Source organism: Lasioglossum baleicum, chromosome 1 (genome assembly GCF_051020765.1).
Source record: "Lasioglossum baleicum chromosome 1, iyLasBale1, whole genome shotgun sequence".
Taxonomy (NCBI): Eukaryota; Metazoa; Arthropoda; class Insecta; order Hymenoptera; family Halictidae; genus Lasioglossum; species Lasioglossum baleicum.
In genome coordinates, this window is record NC_134929.1 from 22,956,710 (window position 1) to 22,976,837 (window position 20,128).

At 38.9% G+C, this 20,128-nt stretch overlaps 1 protein-coding gene across 3 annotated transcripts in view; it reads left to right on the forward strand.

The window, feature by feature from the left end:
• Mdr49 (Multi drug resistance 49) overlaps window positions 1-20,128 on the forward strand; it is a 151,596-nt gene that overhangs the window by 23,650 nt on the left and 107,818 nt on the right. For all 3 annotated transcript variants that reach the window (XM_076434252.1, XM_076434216.1, XM_076434223.1), the window contains exons 2-5: window positions 6,876-6,971; window positions 8,876-9,278; window positions 11,040-11,230; window positions 15,300-15,603. The gene's annotated coding sequence lies outside the window, so the exon portion shown is untranslated. The remainder of the gene's footprint in view (window positions 1-6,875; window positions 6,972-8,875; window positions 9,279-11,039; window positions 11,231-15,299; window positions 15,604-20,128) is intronic.

The window sequence follows — 20,128 nt, forward strand, 5'->3', positions numbered from 1 at the left end:
CGCGCGCGTTTTTTGATAATATCTTATAATTATTCTGTACTTATGATAAATTTGAGTATGATTTCATTTTAGACGTATTAAAAACACATATATATTAATTGAACTTATAAAAATAATATTTATTTAAAAAAATAAACGTAAATATCGAATTTTATATAAACTGGGAAATTTTTTTTAAATAAGTAGGTTCGACATTAACAATATGTTCTTTTCTATCTCTATATTAATAATTATAATTAGTAGAGCTGTGCCATTCCTTCGAATAATTATGAAAATACAGTGGGGCATTGACGAAATCAAACTTTGAAGTGTGTCTTCTTGAATAGATGACCATGTTTCGTTCATCGCTTTCCATAATTCGTTAATAGTATTGCTTGCAATTGCCATAAACTTTCCTTGCGAGTATCCCCCCAAGATTTTCTATTTTTACCTAACCACTGCTTCGTGTAATTTGATGCATGGATGGCAGCGTTATCGTTTTGATAGATGAAGTTATCGTGTCCAATATCTTCAATAAATGGTATCACAATTGTGTCGAATAAAACTGTATATTTCTCAGAATTCATTTTAGGAGTAATGCGACAGATTGGTGTCTTTGCGTCAGCTTTAAATGCAGTCCAGATCATTAATGTACCACCACCAAAGCACAAACTAAGTGGCTTTATAGAAATTTCGCACTTATACTTCGCTTCGTGCAGCAAAAATTGTATTATAAATACACCCAAAAGGTGTACTTTTCCGAGCAGATACTCGTAGATTTATGATCAGTAGACTGCGGATTTTATGCATTTATGACGAAAATGGACACGTACAATTTAAAGCAGTGGACGAAATAAGAAGATTTAAGGACATCAATGTATTAATTTCAGCTTGATAGGATAATTAAAAGAAGAATACAATTTTTATTTGGCTCCTGTGTCCTGCAGTCAGTGCAAACATTTTTTATTTTGCATAAAGATCCGCAGTCTAATGATTAGTATCAACTAAATATATTTGTAGATAAGAAGAAGTAGTAGACTTGACAATATTCATAAAAAAATAAGTCAAAATATAGGTGGCTTTATGGAAATTTCGGTCACTGTATGTAGTAAACATTCTACATTTTCAAAGCACCACTCTGCAACCTCAATTTCCAAGTAATTAGACGCAAGAGACTTCTTCTTAGCGGCCATTTTTCTAAGAACGGCAGAAGTTGTCCGACAAGGTCACCAAGTAGGAACTCGGCTTAAGATTCCGCGACTCGAGCGATTCCCTGCACCTACTCGCGGGATCGATCGCGTTCGCCGAGGTCCGCGTACGATCGTTGTGCGTGCACCTTTAAGTATACAGCAGGGAGATACAAGATCGATCGTGGGCCGAGGTCGACGTACTCGCGTTAACTCGAACTTTCATGGAATTTATTGTCCTGTTCGTGGAGGGAACGATCCGCTCGTGACCAGCCAGTATCGTCGAGCCTCCGCTCGAACCCACTCGGTCGATTGAACGGCCCGAGAAGGTCAATTAGCGGTAAAATTCATTATGAAATGAGATAGAGCCAGGCTCTCTGTTACGACGGGTCCATGTCGATTTTTCTAAAAAAAAAAGAGGAAAGGAACAATATCATTATGACTTGAGAATTTAATGTGTTCGCAAATAACAATAGGTTCAGGATCAAAGTTGCATTTTTGCACACTTTAAAGCGTTGATAACACAACAAATATAGTCCTGGATAAAAAGGTAGAATCAGCTAGAGGTAGAGTTTTTACAAAAATGTTGAGAAAATTAAGGTCTTCGGTTCACACAGTAGAAATTATCCAACCGAGCAGAAATTTTTTACACATTTTACTATGCCAAGCAGGCACCTTTCACTATTGGAATTGATCATCGAAAGAAAGCTTTTTTCGTTGCATTCTAGTATGTACCATTTCCCTTGAAAACTAGATATTCGTGTGGATTACGTCACAAGCGGAATTCACGTACATACGTGTATACGGATGCCTAGAGCGTGCTATTTTTATCGGGAATCGCTCGCGTTCCGATCGCACGCTTTATCGCCACGCTGATACACGCCGACTTCCTGATAAGATCAAGGTTCCCGACGCTCACGATCGATCGTCTTCACGAAAACGTGTAGGCGGCATGATTTTACAATGGTTCCGTCGGTTCGACAATGTTTACCGCGAGTCTGGGTGACGCAACTAGAAATGATCGATGGCAACGTCGGGTTATTCTGGTTGTTAATTGCCAGACGAGAGAGAAACAATCTTGGAAATGTTGTGACTAGTTTTATCGGGATTGAGTTTGCAAATAGTTTTTTAATTGGGGAATGAGAGACACTGATTTTAAGGATCTTGCTGGTCAGTTAATTAGCTAGAAGGTGAGAATAATGTAACAGCATATGCTTCAAATATCCTTTTAGTTTGGTATTCGACCTATTTATTTTCGTTATAAATGCATAAAATAAACAAATTGTTGCTAACAGAACCACTTTCCTTATTTGGACCGTACTTCAATGTACTTACTCGAACGAGCACATGGCTAAAATCGGACCAGAAAATTATTTGCATAAGTGACTAGGATAGAAATTAGTTTATGTTATCGGCGCACAGGTTCGATCCAAAACCAAGACAAAGCAATTTTGCATTTTTCTCAACGTTTCGTCCCAAGTATGGATCATCTCCAAGAAAGAAACTTTCATTATGTGTGTAATTTTCGACATCTATGATAAATATTCCGTTTTGTCGATCGTAACGAATTAATAGAAATTAGTTTATGTTATCGGCGCACAGGTATCGAACCACTGAATATTTATCATGGATGGCGAAACTTACACACATAATGAAAGTTTCTTTCTTGAAGATGATCCATACTTGGATCGAAACGTTGAGAAAAATGCAAAATTGCTTTGTCTTGATTTTAGATCGAACCTGTGCGCCGATAACATGAATTAATTTCTATTAAATCGTTACGATCGACAAAACGGAACATTTAGTGACTAGGATGTCTCGGACTTTCAGATCTTCGCACACCTAATTGTACAAGTTACATCTTGCGGCGCAATCTTGAGAAACATCGGCCACCAATGAATACATTTAAAAGTTGCTATCGGTGTCCTCGAGTTTGAAAATCCTCGAGCACCAATTTCCTCGAGGAGAAAGAAAGGGAAGAACCCGATCCCGGTCAACGATCCAAGAGAAAACAAGCGGTGGGCGTATCGCGTAACTGAATCGCAGACAGTGGTAGGAGGAAATCGCGGGCTTCTTCTTTTTACTTCGACTCGTTTTATTCCGGCGTCTGTCAGACAGGCACTTTCTCCTCGAGCAACTTTGTAGTCGCGCGACACATATTTTATTCTCGCGCAATCGGTCGAGCGATCGGCTATCGCGACGAGCTGGAGCAATTAAAACGCTGTCGGTTTATCGACAGGGGATTCGAGAATCTGTCTCATTAACTGGATCGTTGCTGGATGTAGAATCCTCGGAACGAATCGCAAGTGTAGCAACGCGAAAATTCGGTTCCGATCTCGTGGAATCGGCAAAATTCGATGATGGCGTTCGGTAGCGCGAACCAAAGAATTTAATCGTCTCCGAATCATTTTCGGTTTGCTTCATCATTTTCCAGATTGATAGACATTTAATCCTCGACCGGCGTACAGTGGCCTGTATTGGAAAATCGTGTGCCTTTTTGGCCAAAAACGAACTTTCTCGTATATCTAATATATGAACATTGCTTCCCAAATGTCCACAGTTTCCGCTCTTGTTTGTTGAAAAGAAGCGTATAAACAGTACATAGATCGATCGACGTTTAATTCAATTGACAGTTCTTTAAATGTTTGCCCTTACGTCGAAATCATGGTTTTTAAAGGAGCATCGTCCCCGTAAATATATAATAAATATAATATAGTAAATATATAACACCTTTCTTTAAAACGAAATAATGCAACATGACTTCCCGCAAATGCTGCTTGCTTTACAATAGCCACTAACTGCGTTTCGAAGCTTATTGTTAGACATAGACCTTTCAAAAACATGTACTACGTTCCATCAAATACGCGATTGGTACTTAAGTAAGCCCTACTTAAACAATCATAATGTATTAATATTGGATATCACTGTATGTATTCGGGAAAGTCTGCAGAATCTTTTGCTGTAAAGAACAATTCAATATCTTTTATAATAACATCACAATATTTGTACAAATTTGAAAAATATGTATTTTTTTAAAACTCAATTTTCTCAAAAACTGTACGTCTAGGAGAAAAATTAAGGACAGATTTGGAATCTGCGCGAAAAACTCTATAAGAATCATATAGTGGGAATCGAAATACTGTTTGGCTGTTGGACAGTGTTATAGTTGACGATGGTTAGGATCATTTACCGCTTTATTTACCAATTTGTTAAAATGTCTAATGCAGCAACTGTTCAGTTCATTCGCTAGGGACTGTGTAATTCAATGACGATTTTGATATATCGGGTCGAAATAGACCCACGTTGTTGCTGGAGGGTCAAGAGGCGATGCAAAATTAGCAGTTGTCGATTCGAGAAAATTGATTTTTTTTCGAGGCGGAAGTGCCACTGAATTCTTCGATTCAGACCGGAATTCGGTGTGCTCGTGGTTCTTTGAAAGATTCTCGATGTCTAGACGAAGCTCCCTCGTGTATTTCGACGGCTAGCCCGGGGCGCTGTTGGAATTCCTCGCTCGAAGGGAAATCTGAAATTCGCGTGAGCTGCTGCACCGAAACTCCATTCCCTTTTTTCCTGTAGCCGTCGTCGTCGTCGTCGTCAGGGAAGGGAAAGTTTCGAAACGCCGCCTCGAGGTGGTAGGGAACGGGATCCGAGTGATTGATAACGACGATCCTCATCGTATCGCGATACCAGACGTGAAATATGAGCTGGTTCGAATAAAATTCCCGCCTGTTACCATGGGAAGACTTCGCTATCCTTCGATCCCGATGCCGAAAGTGTTTAACGAACTTTAAAGGTCTTCCTCGTCCAGTGCAACTAATATAGTTGACGCTCAATGGAAACCGCTGAAGACTTACGTTGTAGACTGCTTGAGGAACTCGGGAAAATTCTCCATGGGGTTTTTCCAGTGGAAAAAGCACCGAGGATAATCTACTAGCGGATCTTTCTTGTGAAACAAAACTACAAAAATCACCAAGTACATTTGTAGTTTTATTAGTGCTACATACATACAAATATTTTATCACCGCAATACAAATGGCGATCTTTAATAATACAGTCCGCGACAATACTATAAGACATCATTTAAAACGAAATAATTACGTGTTGTATGAAAGAACTTCATCGTCATTCGTACAGAGTGTTATTACTTACTTCTGGAGACGTCGTTTAACGCAGTGTTTTCGTTAGTATTTCTAAGAATTTGAAAGTAACACCAACTTACCTTTTATTAACTGCGACAAAACTAGAAGACAGGTAATGTTTTTGTAAAAAATTAACACGTACAGCTTATTTTTATCGGTTATTACTATTTTGTGTTGCCAACTTTACTTTTTATGACGTGTAACATTTTTTTTCGAATAGATTTATACAAGTTTTTAATCGTTTTTTGCTGAATTTTCTTCCATACCATTTCAACGCAGTTTTTCAATTGTTCTACAGTACTAAACTGGTTTCCTTTAGAATAAATCTCCCTGGCTAGTATTACCCAAAGGTTTTCAATGATATTTAAGTCGGGAGATCTCGCTGGCCATGGTAAAACGTCTATTTCTTTATTTTTAAAGTAGGCCTGTACTATCTTTGCCGAATGTGCACAGCTGCATTGTCTTGTTGGAAAATGTATTTTTGGTTGGCTATGGACTGAGCATATTTTGACAAGGCTTATCAATAACATCTATGTATTTCCTCTTGTTTATTTTTGTGGAAATAAATTCAATTTCAGTTCTTCCATGATACCCTATAGCCGCCCAAATCATTATTCCTCCTCAACCCATTTGTCGCCTTTGCAGTGTCAATTCCTCTTTTCTTATAAATCGTGAAAATAATAATTTAGATTATCAGGGCCATCTAAAGTAAACCGTTTCTCGTCAGAAAAGATTACTTTCCTCCATTTCTTACGCCAATACATGCGTTGTTCTGCAAACTCTAATCTGGCGTCTTTATGACGCCATTTCGTCTTTATGACGAATTATTTACTTCAATTACTGACACTTTAGAAGAATATTTCATTGATGATTTTTTCGCTTTCACTGTTTGCGAGCAACTGTCTTATAGATATGTCGCTGCTAACAAGTCAAGCTTGTGTAGCTTTCAAGTTCATAGAAATACTAACGAAAACACTGCGCTAAACGACGTCTCCAGAAGTAACTAATAACACTCTGCATGAAAGACGATGAAATTCTTTCATATAATACATAATTATTTCGTTTTAAGTGATGTCTTATAGTATTGTCGCGGAATGTAAACTCAATTTTCTCAATTTTTCTGAAAACGTTTCCAATAACAACAAGATACTGATTTCGCTATATACTGATAAATTATATTCGCCTAAGTGCTCGAGCGTTCGAACCAAAATGGCGTTCGGCGTCCCTGTTAGAGGCATCGGAAGGTCCTCAACGGCTCCCGGAGGAATGATGGAGCTTAATTGCTCGTAAACACGGTCTCGTCGTGGAATTCGTTCGAGCCGAGAAACATGGGGGATAGAAAAGAGTTAATTAGACGGTGATCTCGGAATCGAGTATAAAGCCACGTTCACGGGAACACGGAACAGTCATAGCGGTAACGTCGCGTCGTTCGCCACGCACGTGCGTCTACGGCTTAACGCAGAACAAGTATATATGTAATATGGAGTTCTTGTTTGCGAAAAAAACGATTCGGCGTAACGCCACTGCTTGGAAACGGATTATTGACACTGGTATTTTTCTGTTTATATAGGCTGCCCTCGTTAATGGCTGCCAGGGTCACCGGCTAGAAGCTGTTTAGCGAAGTTTCGTGCTGCCAGTGCGATAACACAGCCCGTAACCGATGAGTGTAAGTACGATTCGTTTGCGGTAATTTTTAACATTGCCTCACGGCGCGTCTGGTTCCGTGTAGAATGTGATTCAATGGTCTCTGAGAAGCCGCCTGATTCGCGCTAATAGTGTCCCACTTCGGACGGTTTCATAGATAACGCGTGATTATTTCACGAGTATACGCTGCGGCGGCTGATGTACTCTTTCTGATAATTGGAGTGTGAATCTTGATGAGAGAATTCGGCATTTTTCGGAGATAGCTCGCGGAATTTCCAGTCAGAAAATACGCGTTTTCCGTCACGATCTCCCTTAGAGCCTAACGAAACGCGAACGTCTTATTATATTGATTTGTGAACAGTCGTGACTGCTGTAAGTGCGTTTTGTTCTTGGACTGTGGACGTTTGGAATACATACGAACGTAAGGAATACAAAAAGACATGAAATACAATTTACTTTTCTTTTCATCGAGTTTTTCTATAACGCCACATCAAATTTCTGCTTTCAAGTGAATTTAATAAACGATGTAAGAAGCGTCGCTTCATTCCTTTATCAGTAGACTTAAAGAAAAAGACGGAAATTTTTGCATAAAGATCCCCAGACCGCTCGTCAACAATTTGTAAGAGAACGTTGGAAAATGAACGTGAATCGTTGAAAAGAACGTCAATATTCGAACGATATTAATATCGGCCGGGTCCGTTACGTTTTGATAATCAGCGAGGCATTGCTGCTGAGCAGTTCACGGTTAAATAATTTAGCATTGCCGTGAATTGCGTTTCCGTGTGCGCGTCACGCGGAATCGAGATCGGACCGATAAGCGGGTTTCCATGGCGCGTGTTCCGCGATCGGTCGTGTGTTTCCTATAATCGACGGGAACGCGTAATGGGAAAATTCGAGCGCGTGTCTCCTCGCCAGTCGAGTCTCCGGATCGAATTAAACCGAGCCGTCGAATTAAGTCCAATAAAACCGGCCGTCGCGTCGGTTTTGCGTTCGAGGCACGCTCATTTGGACGCGCGGTCAAACGATCGGATTCAGGGGCGGCAGGAAAATTAATTAGAACTCTCTCGTGGAGGATCTGGCCACGTCAGATCCACTGACGGACAACATAGGGCGGATCAATGGCTGTGTTCACCTTACATTTTTCCGTTATTCCCAATAAAAAAACTTTTCAAACAAATGTTGCATGGTTTCCAGGGGGACATATAGTGCTGCAATCTGTTTTTAGTTATTTTGCTTTTTTATAGAGATATAAACTTTCTTTTTGTTGGAATTTAATCGACGGAAAATTAAACAAAAGTTCGATCGATAGAATATTTGTAAAAATAGGTTGAGAAGGAAAGAATAAAATTATTTCGTTCGAGTCCTCGTTTCTGAGATAACCGAGTTTCAAGAAGTAGAAGTTGAAGTGGTAAGCCATGAACAGACAAGTTCCGATTCCCATTCAATAGCTCGCAATTTAAGCTCTATTTTCTGCAACACGAATCCTCGAGCGAAGCAGTTTCATCCTTTTCTTGTTCAATTTATTTTCGCTGGTGGGTCTGATCAGCTGACTGTGGATTTTTATACTTCTATATCGAACACCAACGTGAAAAATACTGTACAAATATGCAATTAGATGAGATCAGTATTGTTTGTATGACAAAATGTTAGAATAAATGCCATACGAAAAAGACCTTTCATTCAAGTTCTTCACCAGCAACAGCTAAAAGATTTCGTGTTCCATAAAAATGAAAAGAATCTGCCAAAAAGGGCAGTATAAGATCTCGAGAGAGGGCGCGCGTAGTTGCGAGTAGGAGTAAAAATCGATGGTGGAAAAGAATTGAAAGAAAAGGTTGGATAACGGTAGTGGTGTGCAGTTATCACTTTTATTTACGATGATCGCGACGATAATCGGGCAGTCTTAACCGGACGCTTATCTTCGGACAGGTTAGATCGGCGGTCGGCCACATGGTGAAGCAGAGGAGGTTCATCGGGAACACCAACAACAAGATGATCAACATACGAGAATATTTATAGACGGTTTTTAAGCGTGCGATTTAAGACGCTGTGAAACAGGATCGAGTCGAACGGGATCGATCTGCATGTCGTTGGACGAGAAAGGAAAATCCAAGATCCGAAGCAACCGGCCACGTATATCGACAGTCGACGAATCGTAAAAGTGAATTGTTCCAGCCATCGACCAGGTGTATCGACGAAACTCAACGATCCACGGAGATCCTGAAGGATCGAGCGGCGCGTAGGATCACGCGGCCGTTTAACTATGGTCAGATTGTCACCTGGCTTCCTGTTTTACGTAACACGCCGGGGGTTGCTTGATTTTCTCGCCCAGGTGAGTGATAGATCGTTCGTACTTCCCCCTGAAAATCACTCGATCTTAGTGCTTCGATTATGTGTGGTTTTCTGTGACATTTTGAGGATCTACCAAACATCTCGAGTTGTTGAACAAATTTTGGGAATTCTCTTTCTTAAAAAGAATGAGGCGTAGTTTTCTTTCACATTTTGAGGATCACGTGTCTCGAATTGTCGAAGAAAGGCCAGTCTCTTTTTCAAGCTTGCAGAGTTAATTTACTATGTTATTCGGACAACTTCGAGAATTCTTGTCGGGATAATCTCGCGAAGCTGATGGGGGATTTGAAGTGGCTCTAGCAATCCGCTGTTTCTCTGTCAAATTCGATGTGTTTTCGCTGCTCCCCGACATCCCACGCTATCTTTATATAGCCGGGCTTGAAAAATATTAGGTCATCGCGCAAATATTGCGACGCTTTCCGCCGGGAAAGCAATAAAGCTAAAATTCGTATTATTTGCGCGACGAACTCGTCGTTCCAGGCTTCTCCTATATTCACTATATCCTGTAGTGAAGTTATCAACTTTCAATGACCGGTCGAAATTTTAACAGTTCAAATTGAATTACCGAAACGTAACTATTACGTTCTCTGGATTATGATACGAGATTTAAAGTATGGGATTGTACTTGAAACTCTCTACGTTTGAGAATTATCTATTCGATCTTATCGAAGTTAAATAGAGTGGACTTGCAACAGATTAAAGCAGGCTATTAGACAAGTAGATTACCTATTGGCGCAATGCCTCGATGTTCGAAGTTCGCAGTGTTCCGGAAAATTGATTCTCGTTTCCAAGTTAAATCAAATCCACATGATGTAGATCTACAATTTTTCCAAAAATCCTTTCCTAACATATTAGTCCAGTCAACAAAAAGTTGTAGAGGGAAATGGAAAGAACACAATTGTTAACTTTGGGTCTTTGTTTGGACTAGTTAGGAGGTAAACATACTAAAAGTCCCCGCTCCTAAGAGGTGAGCGGTTTTCCGCTTATATCTCGGAAACTATGCGTCCTAGCGATAAGACCATTCTGTACAAAATTGAAGCTGACAAAATGTGCCATAAGATTGATCTGATTCAGGTTTTCGCTATCTCGCATAGTTTCTGAGATATCCGCCACAGTTCACTAATTGTGCTGAAGAGTTAGCTAGTCAAATAAGGCAAAACACGTGAGGCAAAAATTTCTTTTTCACAATTAGTGAACTTTGAGCGCGGATATCTCGGAAACTATGGGAGATAGCGAAGAACTGAATGAAATTAATCTTATGGCATATTTTGTCAGCTTTAATTTTGTATAGAATAGTCTTATCGCTAGGACGCATAGTTTCCGAGATATAAGCGGAATACCGAAAAAGAGGTCCTTCTACGTGCCCCCCTGCACCTCGCTTACCTCCTTGGAGTAGGGACTTTTAGTATGTTTACCTCCTAACTAGTCCAAATAAAGGCCCAAAGTTAAAAATTGTGTTCCTTCCACTTCCCTCTACACACCCTTATGAGCATTCATTGACTGGACTATATTGTATAACGTTTCAAAAATGGCACGCTGTTTGTCAGATGAAACAATGACGCAATGTCACGATCTCTTTAAAAAGCGAATTTTGCCGCCTCATAGATTGCGTTGGTGGACCGTTCCTCGCAACGAAAAGTCCAGGGATAATGAAACGTGTTGTCGGGAGATAGAGCGAGTGTTTTTCGACGGGCATGCGAGATCATACGACCATTTCTCGATTTCTAACGACCGATCCTTTCAGATCCAATTTATCGGGAGCTCGCACGAGGACTGGGTTTAGACGGCCATTGGCGGAAGCGTGCTAAAACGACAATACGGTGCGACAGACGAGGCTGCCAGGGAGATATGAATCGCAGCACGATCGTTTAATCGGGATCGATGCAGCAAGATTGTTCGCATGGTGTCAGCGAGCGAGCATATTCCATCGGACAGGTACATACCTGCATCCAGCGAAGAGTTACTTTCTAAACGAGCCGCTTGGGAAAGAGGGATTAGAATTTTTCGCGAGCCTAAGCGAGAGACACCGCGCGTCCCCCTTGCTCGTCTCGTTGCTTCGCGGATCTCGGTGAAAGTCTTCGTTCTTTCGACGATTACGTACCCGGCAACGATCATTCTCGATCATCCGAGTTCGGATATTTCTCAGAAATCCACTTTTCCCGACACCGGGGCTCTCGACCAGAGAGGTTCTCCCTTGCGTTAGGATTAGGATTTGAAAGGTTCCCCAAGTTTTTCGGAAATTTATAACACGTGACCGGCTACTCCAGGGATGAATATATATTTATGTAAATGTGCTCGACGTCGACGTTAAAGCGCTCTTGACTCTTTAAGGAACTTTCTTCGGGAGAGTATTTACGACGCGATTTCAATCTTCCTGTTAAGGCGTCCGTGAATTACGCCCGCTTTGGCCGGGATGGTTCTGGCAGGCCTGCCGCGATACAGGACCACCGACTTTGTGAATCTGAAGTGTCTTGTTCGATGCATATTCAACTTGCATTTTTGAGGAAAACAGGCCAGAATGTATGTTGAGCTTCTATATCGCTTGTATTGCGAAAAGTATTTCTTAAAGAGCAACAGTGTATATTTTAGTTCCTTCTGCTCAATGCTATGCATTTGAAATGCGAATTTTTAGTGATCAAATGTATTTCTGAGACTTCGTCTTGAGATCGGTAAGCTAGGTTCCTAGATTGAGTATATTTAACACTATTTCTATTTCGATTCTTCTCGGTTGTACACAGTCGTATTGTGTCTTTGCAGTCTCAATAAATTTTTCTTTAAAATTTTAAAAGGTGTCCTTTGACACCTTCAGCAGAAATAGTGTTAATGTATTTTTGGAGCTTCTTCGAAGAAATTAGAGTTGATTGATCAATTTTTAAATGCTTTCGGCGCAACGGTTCGATCGTTTATTACGAATTATAATACAATTTTGCCAATTGTCAAGTAAATATTTACTTTACAGACGCGATTCAAATAAATCTTGAAAAAGATCCAAACTAGGATCGAAACGTTGATTTTGTTTGACAGTTAACAAAATTGCGATTCAAATAAATCTTGAAAAACATCCAGACTAGGATCGAAACGTTTTGATTTTGTTTGACAATCAACAAAATTGCGTTTCAAATAAATCTTGAAAAAGATCCAGACTAGGATCGAAACGTTTTGATTTTGTTTGACAATCAACAAAATTGCGTTTCAACTAAATCTTGAAGAAGATCCAAACTAGGATCGAAACGTTGATTTTGTTTGACAATTTGCAAAATTGCTTTATAATTCGTAATAAACGATCGAACCGTTGCGCCGAAAGCATTAAAAAATTTCTTAACAGCAAATACGATCGATAGAAGAAACATATTTAGAGTTGATTGAGTTATAAAAATTTTATTGGAAATAATTGAAGCATATTAGTGAATACAGTAGCAATGAGTATATAAACGAAGTAGAGTAACATAGAATAGTATATTGCACACTCTGTTCGATATTGTTCATGAATTAGAAACGCTTTTCGTTCAGTGACTCCTATCAGAAGCATATTCTTCACTCTTAAATATACAATAGATGTATAGACGTGTATTGAATTTAACTGTGAAACGACGAGTTTACACGGACATCCGCAGTTAAGAAGGTAGTATCGCATTGCTCGAAAAGTTTCAAACGTTTCTTCCATTCACAATCGACTTCGAGGAGGTTTAAAACTTCACCAACAATCCAATAATAATATCAGGTCAGTCGATAAGTAATGTCGCGACTCCTCTCACTTTAATAATCGATGAGGCAACTGTTTGTCGAAGATACAGCACAAGAACGATCGATGGAAAGAGCACGACGATAGAAAAATCCGATTACGCGTCGATCGTCGGAATAAAATGTACCTAGAAAAAGAAGCTTATCAAACGAATAAAAACACTGACAAGAATTAGACTGTGTAGGTTTGTTCAAATTTGTGTTTCTACAGACAGAAAAGCAATTAAAATCGAAAGACTCTATCTCTTGTCGATACTTTTGATAAATTACAAATAGAAAAAGAAGCTTATCAAACGAATAAAAATACTGACAAGAATTAAGCTCTGTGTAGGTTTGTTCAAATTTGTGTTTCTACAGACAGAAAAGCAATTAAAATCAAATGACTCTATCTCTTGTCAATACTTTCGATAAATTACAAATAGAAAAAGTCTCGATCAATTTTGTAAAATTTAACCCTCAGTACTTGAGTGGTGACTCTGAGGCGCCACTAAAAATTGTTGTACCTATTATTGAAAATATTGTTTACGTTACTAGATATATTGGCTATTCAATTACTAAACATTTAGGTATTGTATGAGATACTATATCAATTTCATATCCACCAAAATATCGTGAAGGATGGAAATATTTCACAGGTCGGAAGAAATGTTTAAATTTCGAGTTAAAATAGCTCCGAGTGCAAAGGGTTAATGAGGATCTCTGAAACACAAAAGCGGATATCCAAATTTTATTTTTAACGTTTCCGTTAACGTTTCTTCTAAGAACTCAGTGTTTTTGCTAATATTGTTGCTAATAGTTCTAAGATAATTTAAAGAAAATGAAGACAGTACAAATTCAATTTATGGATTTTGCATAGTGTTCCTTCTCGAGAAATTTTATAATTGGTTATTCCTCGAGAAATTTAAATCTAGGAAAATTCTTATGAATCTCATTTATTTTATAACATATTTTCGGAAATGAACAAATACATACAGTAAGGATTATAACTGATTCCACACACTTTAAATCAGAATAACTTTTATATGAATGGACCAAACGACTTCAATTTCTCTGTAAGGCTAGAAGAATTAGTTTAGTAAATGACGACTAATAAATAAGTTGAAAAAATGCATTTGGTCGGAATTGTGAAAAACAGTACTAAAAATTGATTTTTACAACTTTTTTAGCTGGCCCAATTTATACATACTATGTGTTATATACTTCTCTTTCTGTTTGTATAATGTCATAATAATGTATGCTATATAAACCAAACTAGGTTTACGGCATCAATAAATAAATAATGAATTATATTTTACACATCATTTACTAAACTAATTCTTCTAGCCTTACAGAGAAATTGAAGTCGTTTGGTCCATTCATAAAAAAGTTGTTGTGATTTAAATGTTGAGAAATCAGGAACACTAATCTTGCAGAAGTAGCCCGTGTATTGATGGGTTAACTATTTAGATTGTTGGTTTGCAAAGAGCATGTGCATGTCAATTGATTGATCGTCGTCGTTCTTTGGGAATTGGAATTATGAGAAATGGAAACTGCGAAAAGGAATACGCTCAGTATTTCACTGGCGTGCGTTCATTCGCGCACAAGCAATTTGCGCCCGTGGCAAATGGCGGCAGCCTTCCTCTAAATATTGGTTAACGTCGAGTGTATTCAAGAGCGCTTTGTCATCATTTAGCGACAAGTAGATTTCAACCAGCGAGCGTCATTCCGCGCCGCCATCGTTCTACCATTCGATGAACGGCCGGCCTGTGGATATTCCGCGCGGATTAATCGATAATCAGCTTTAAAGGAAATTCGACTGCTCTATTTGCGAACTCCTCCGGCGTCTCCACTTGTTAGTAAATCGAAGATTTTTCTGTCAACATCGAAAACCGTGTTTGAACTGCCAACAAATTGGATTCTGAAAAATTGGTACCTCAAAATTAAAATTGACGATCGTTCCTTTTCAAAAGGTTCATGCAGTTATAAAATTGACTCAGCTGTGTCTGCTCCAAGGTTTCGAACTCCTCAATCCTCTAATTAATTAGCTGCGATTAGAATTGGAATATTTGTACGCTAGAAAAATTTGATAACTTGTTGAAATTGCACATCTTGCATTTTTTTTGCTTCTTTTAGCATAATTTACTTAAGAGTTTCAACAATTATTATCGAAAAATTTCTGCTAGTTCGTTTTACGCTCGATAATCGAGTTTTACGATTTTTCTTGAGAGGAAGAACGCGTGCGAAAGGTTTGGATGACGAAGCTAACCGGAAACTTTTGTTGCAGGTTCTTTTTTTCTAGGTTTTCAGCGTTTGTAGTATTTGCAAAAGGGATGTGGGACAAGCCAAAGTAAACCAGTGATATTTTTTATGCAGTATTTTTCTTCCATAATCGAAGAGAATAAGAAAAGAGATATAGAAGGAATCGTTTGATCGAGTCGTACGGAGTACGGAAGATAAAGGAGGAAGAAAGAGAGAGGAAAGAAATAGAAGGAAAGTTTATTGAAACGAATATATTACGTCGCACAAAGAGAATTTCTGATTTATTTCTACGACTCGAGCGCCGACATCGGCAGGTTTTCTTCAAAATGGTGAGTACGAACCACTGAAATACACGCTATTCTTGTTTGCGGAGCTGTTCAAATGATTAGACTTTAATAAAAAGGAAGAACCTTGATTGACCAATTCATCGCCATTTCCTGATTTAAAAAGAGTAAGGAATTAATAAGATTCCGCGCGCTTTTCAGAAAATTTAGGTAGATGACATTGACAAAATATTCCTAAGAAAAATGTATTCTAATCATCATCAAATATGACTCTTCACCTTTTCAAATCTTCCATTGGACCTTCTCCGACATCGAAAATTTAATTATTAAAAAATTCGATGCGGTGGCAAATCAGAAATTGGATTGGAAAGGATGATTCAAAAATAATTATTATCTACAACTTTATTCCGAGTAACTTTTCTGCAGAGCCGAAAGTTACAGAGAGAACTATGTATTTAGGTGTTCTCAAACTTTCAAATATAAAATATAGAATGTTCTGTCGAACGATCACGTTTACAATTTTGACCAAACACTTTTTTCTGAGGGATTGTAGATGGGATAAATAATATCGAGCCTAACAATTTGCACAGAGTTGCGAGTCGTTTCGAGACGTTCACCAGAAGCGTGGAAGATTCCGCTTGCGTTTCCAGGCCAGCGGATTGGCGGTGTGAACGCTCGCGGAAAGATGAGGCATTAATTACGCGGAAAAGTCACGAGGCTTTCATTGAACCGTTCAATTTATAACGTCGGCAGTTGCGCAATCGTTTACGCCACGGATCGTGTTGATGCGGACGCGGCCCGGCTCCGGTCCATCGCGTTTAATTATAATTAACGGACTCGATGGCGCAGATTGATCCTTGCGCATCGTTCCACGACGATCATCGGCTCATTCTGTTACATTTAACAATCCGGCGAAACAGTTATCAATCCTCCCACTCCGATCATTTTTGGTTTCCGTACTGCACACCTCAGCGTGCGCTTGAGGCAAACAGTAGGTATAGAAGAGGCGACACTCCGGGCGGCACCTTTCATGTCGCTCGTTCGACAGTTTAAAAATCCACCGGATTTAATATTCTTATTTCGTATCAATGTCTAAAAATTTATTTATTAACATTGGTTTTCGAAGTATTTAGTAGAAAATCCTGTAGAAAATATATTTTAAGAATATCCATTACGATGATATTACAAAACTGTTTATCACAAACATATCACTTCCAAAATATATGAATCTATTTATGTATGCACATATACATTTATAATTTTAACCTCGCAGACCCATTATTTTATCATACAAATATTTCCAACTCTCTCTCTATTCTTGCTTACAATTAAACTTATTTATAACTCATAATATAAACATATACAATAATGTAATTTTGCTTATAATAATTTAAATATATTAGAATATATATTTATTATAAAATATATGTATATACGAGCATTGTCTCTCTCTAAAAATTGTTTTTCTTTTTAAGCGTCGCCTCTTGTTGTATCCCTACTTTTTGCTTGAGGTTCAGAAAGGTGTGTAACAATTTCTGGCCCCTGTTTACGACAACCGTACGAGCACCATCGACGAAAGAGCCGAAGAACACGGTTCGCAACTTCGAAATCGTCACGGCGCAAGATGGCGTCGGTTGTGGTTTCCGAATGGGTTAGGCCCGCCTGTGGAAATACTCGCGCGTACAACGTGTTCACGACTCGCCGGCGCGGCGCGGCGCTTCCGGCTGATTCATTGGTTAATTCGAGCGACCGCGGAATTCCGGCGCGAATTCCGTACGTGATCATCCCTCTCCTCTCCTTTCTGACCTAACGCCTTAGCTTAGCCCGCCACCAAGAAAGTTACAGTTATTAGAATAGCCGTAGGGGGCGTCGGATAATTGAGTTTCGTTGTTGTTGTTGGCAATCGACCGGGAAGAAGTTCGATACTCCTCGAGAGCCGCCGCTTTGATGTGTTCCGTTCCGAAACCTCTCGCCTATCCGTGATTCTCCTTTGACGCTCCTAAATGATTGATATCGTTACCGGTCCCAAACTGTTCGATCCGCTTTCCCCGAGAACACGTCTTCGCGTCGGTTTTCTGACGCACCACTTGACGGATCGCTAATATAGAAAAAACAAATTTGGTGAAGATCGTCTGAGTTGAGTCGATGGGAAACACGTCTAAACATTAATTTAATCTAGTGGAATAACTTGACTGCGGATTTCATGAGAGAATCGAGTAGATCTAATTCCAAACAGTAAAAAAATTGGAAGAGTTCAACGTATGTCGTCACACTTCGCGATTCTAATATTAGACGCTTCCGGTTTCCCGTATCGCGCAGCTGCTGTTGTTACAATTGTCAGGAAACTGGAAGGGAAACGTTCCCGAAAACACGCCGGAAGTTTGCAATCCTTTGTCGGTGTTCTCGGTAAATCGTATCAGTCACGGAACTTTTTTCCGTTCTTGAAATTAGCGCTCCGGATTGCAGACGCACCGTGTACACGCTGCATCCGGTGCATCGGGAAACAAATCTGACGTGCGGGAACAAAGCAAGAATGTTGTGAGTTCGTTTGCTTGCAACCTCGGCTGCAAATCGAGTCTCAGAATCCGGAGATTTTCTCTTTGAGCTGCAGTGGATCGCGTGTCTGTATAGTACCGGCTCATTCTACTTGCAGCACACTCTGATTGCATTCTGGCGTTTGTTCTCTGTAGAATGAAAAAGTAGAAAGAAAACTGTGGTCGGGTATCGAACAATTTATTAATACACTTCCGGTAGATCCAACGAATTTAAAAATTTCCATTTATGACCAAAAAGACCGCAGCAGTTCTGTTAATACTAGACTGTTCGCTTTATTGTATCAACATCAATGTTTGAAATTCAAAATCGAAAACACAAAAGGAAATACAGACATTCCTCCATAAGGAGTCCGCTCTCGAATACAATTACGTCTCTAATCGCTTTCGTACAGACATACAATCTTAAACCAAATTAGACAATTGATTCGTAACAAGTTCTGACGTCGCACAGTGGTCTGTTTGGCCAGAAGAAGTGGAAAAAACTATTTTAGCGCTATTCATAGGCTTAAAGTTATAATATTATGTATCGTTGGATTCGTCTTAAAATCAGCTACAATATTATGAAATCCAGAATACATTTAGAGAAAAACTTTTTTCCAACTTTCTTATATTAAAATTTGTAGACGTCTGAATACTGTTTCTCTTTTGTTCGAAACATTTTTCCTCGCATCATCGAGAACTCGTGAAAAATCGTGGCGATAGTGAAATATTTCAACTGTCACTTTCAAGCCTTATAACTTGAAAAATATTTAAGGAAAAATATTTGATTATAGTGTTTTGGAAAGCTCTCAAAACAAGCTACAAGAATATCCAATAAAAATAGGGAATTCTATTTAAAAAATTGAAGATGACCTTCAGGTGATTTTCAAATGACTATCCAAGGTCAAATCAATAATAGAATTTTGTGTCCTCCTTGAAACCATACAATTTTTGTCTGAAACATTTTTCTCCAAAATGCTTAATTTCCGAGATATACGTCTGTTTCACTTTAAATGACTCACCCGGTATATTATAAGAACATTTTTAAATTATTACCATTAATTTTCCACGAAAATACATCCGTACACGCGCCGACTTCCCGTTCGCTCCCATCACTAACCATCGCAAGGGGACTCGGTCGCTGCGCCGTTACTGATCAAACCGAGCGTTCGCCGACATACTTTATTTTTTTTGACAGTGTTCCACGAAACGGACACTTCTGAGATTTTTATATAAAATAGATTAGCATCATAGCAATATTTTAGAATTTTTTGTTAGGTGTCAACCCAGGGGAAGATAGTTAAAAAAATTCCCAAAAAATTAATTAATTATTTTCAACTATAAATAATTAGCAAAACATTCTAAAAAAATCTGAAATATAGAGTATATCTATATCTTTTGTTTGCCGTTTATCCTATGTCGATATCTTTTCTCGTTTTAGAGCAAATTGCATTTAAGTGCGGGGGAAGTTACCCCAATATCACCCCTATCGGTGGGGGTAGACATTTGAAATTTTACACAATGTTTTTTTAGACATAAAACGATGTTTTAAGACAGGAATCAGGAAAATCGGAGTGGGGGCCGCTGGCCGATGCTTATCCGAACGTACAAGCGTACGTGAAACGCTGCTAAACGCTTAATACTAAATTAGCTATTTTCAATTCGGACATATAGTCGGAATGTTGGTGGCTTATAATCACAAATCTTTACCGAATGTAATGAGACCAAAAAGAGCATCCAGACTCACACAGAACTATAGCAAAATCGTCAATAATGTTTTGTAATCGTAAAAAAACTTACAGAATTATTGGTAATGTTCAAATATTAATAACTATACTAATTTAGATAATAACAAAATGAAATCTGTGCGAAAGTGCCCTGTACACCTACCTGAAAAACTTGTAATACTAGAATTTACACAATTTTCCTTAAAACACTTGAAAATCGCCAATGAACGGAGGCTGTTTTAGAGACTGTCTAAGAACGCAAAGCGCGCCTTAACATCTCCTAACTTTCGATGAAGTTTACTACTTCAC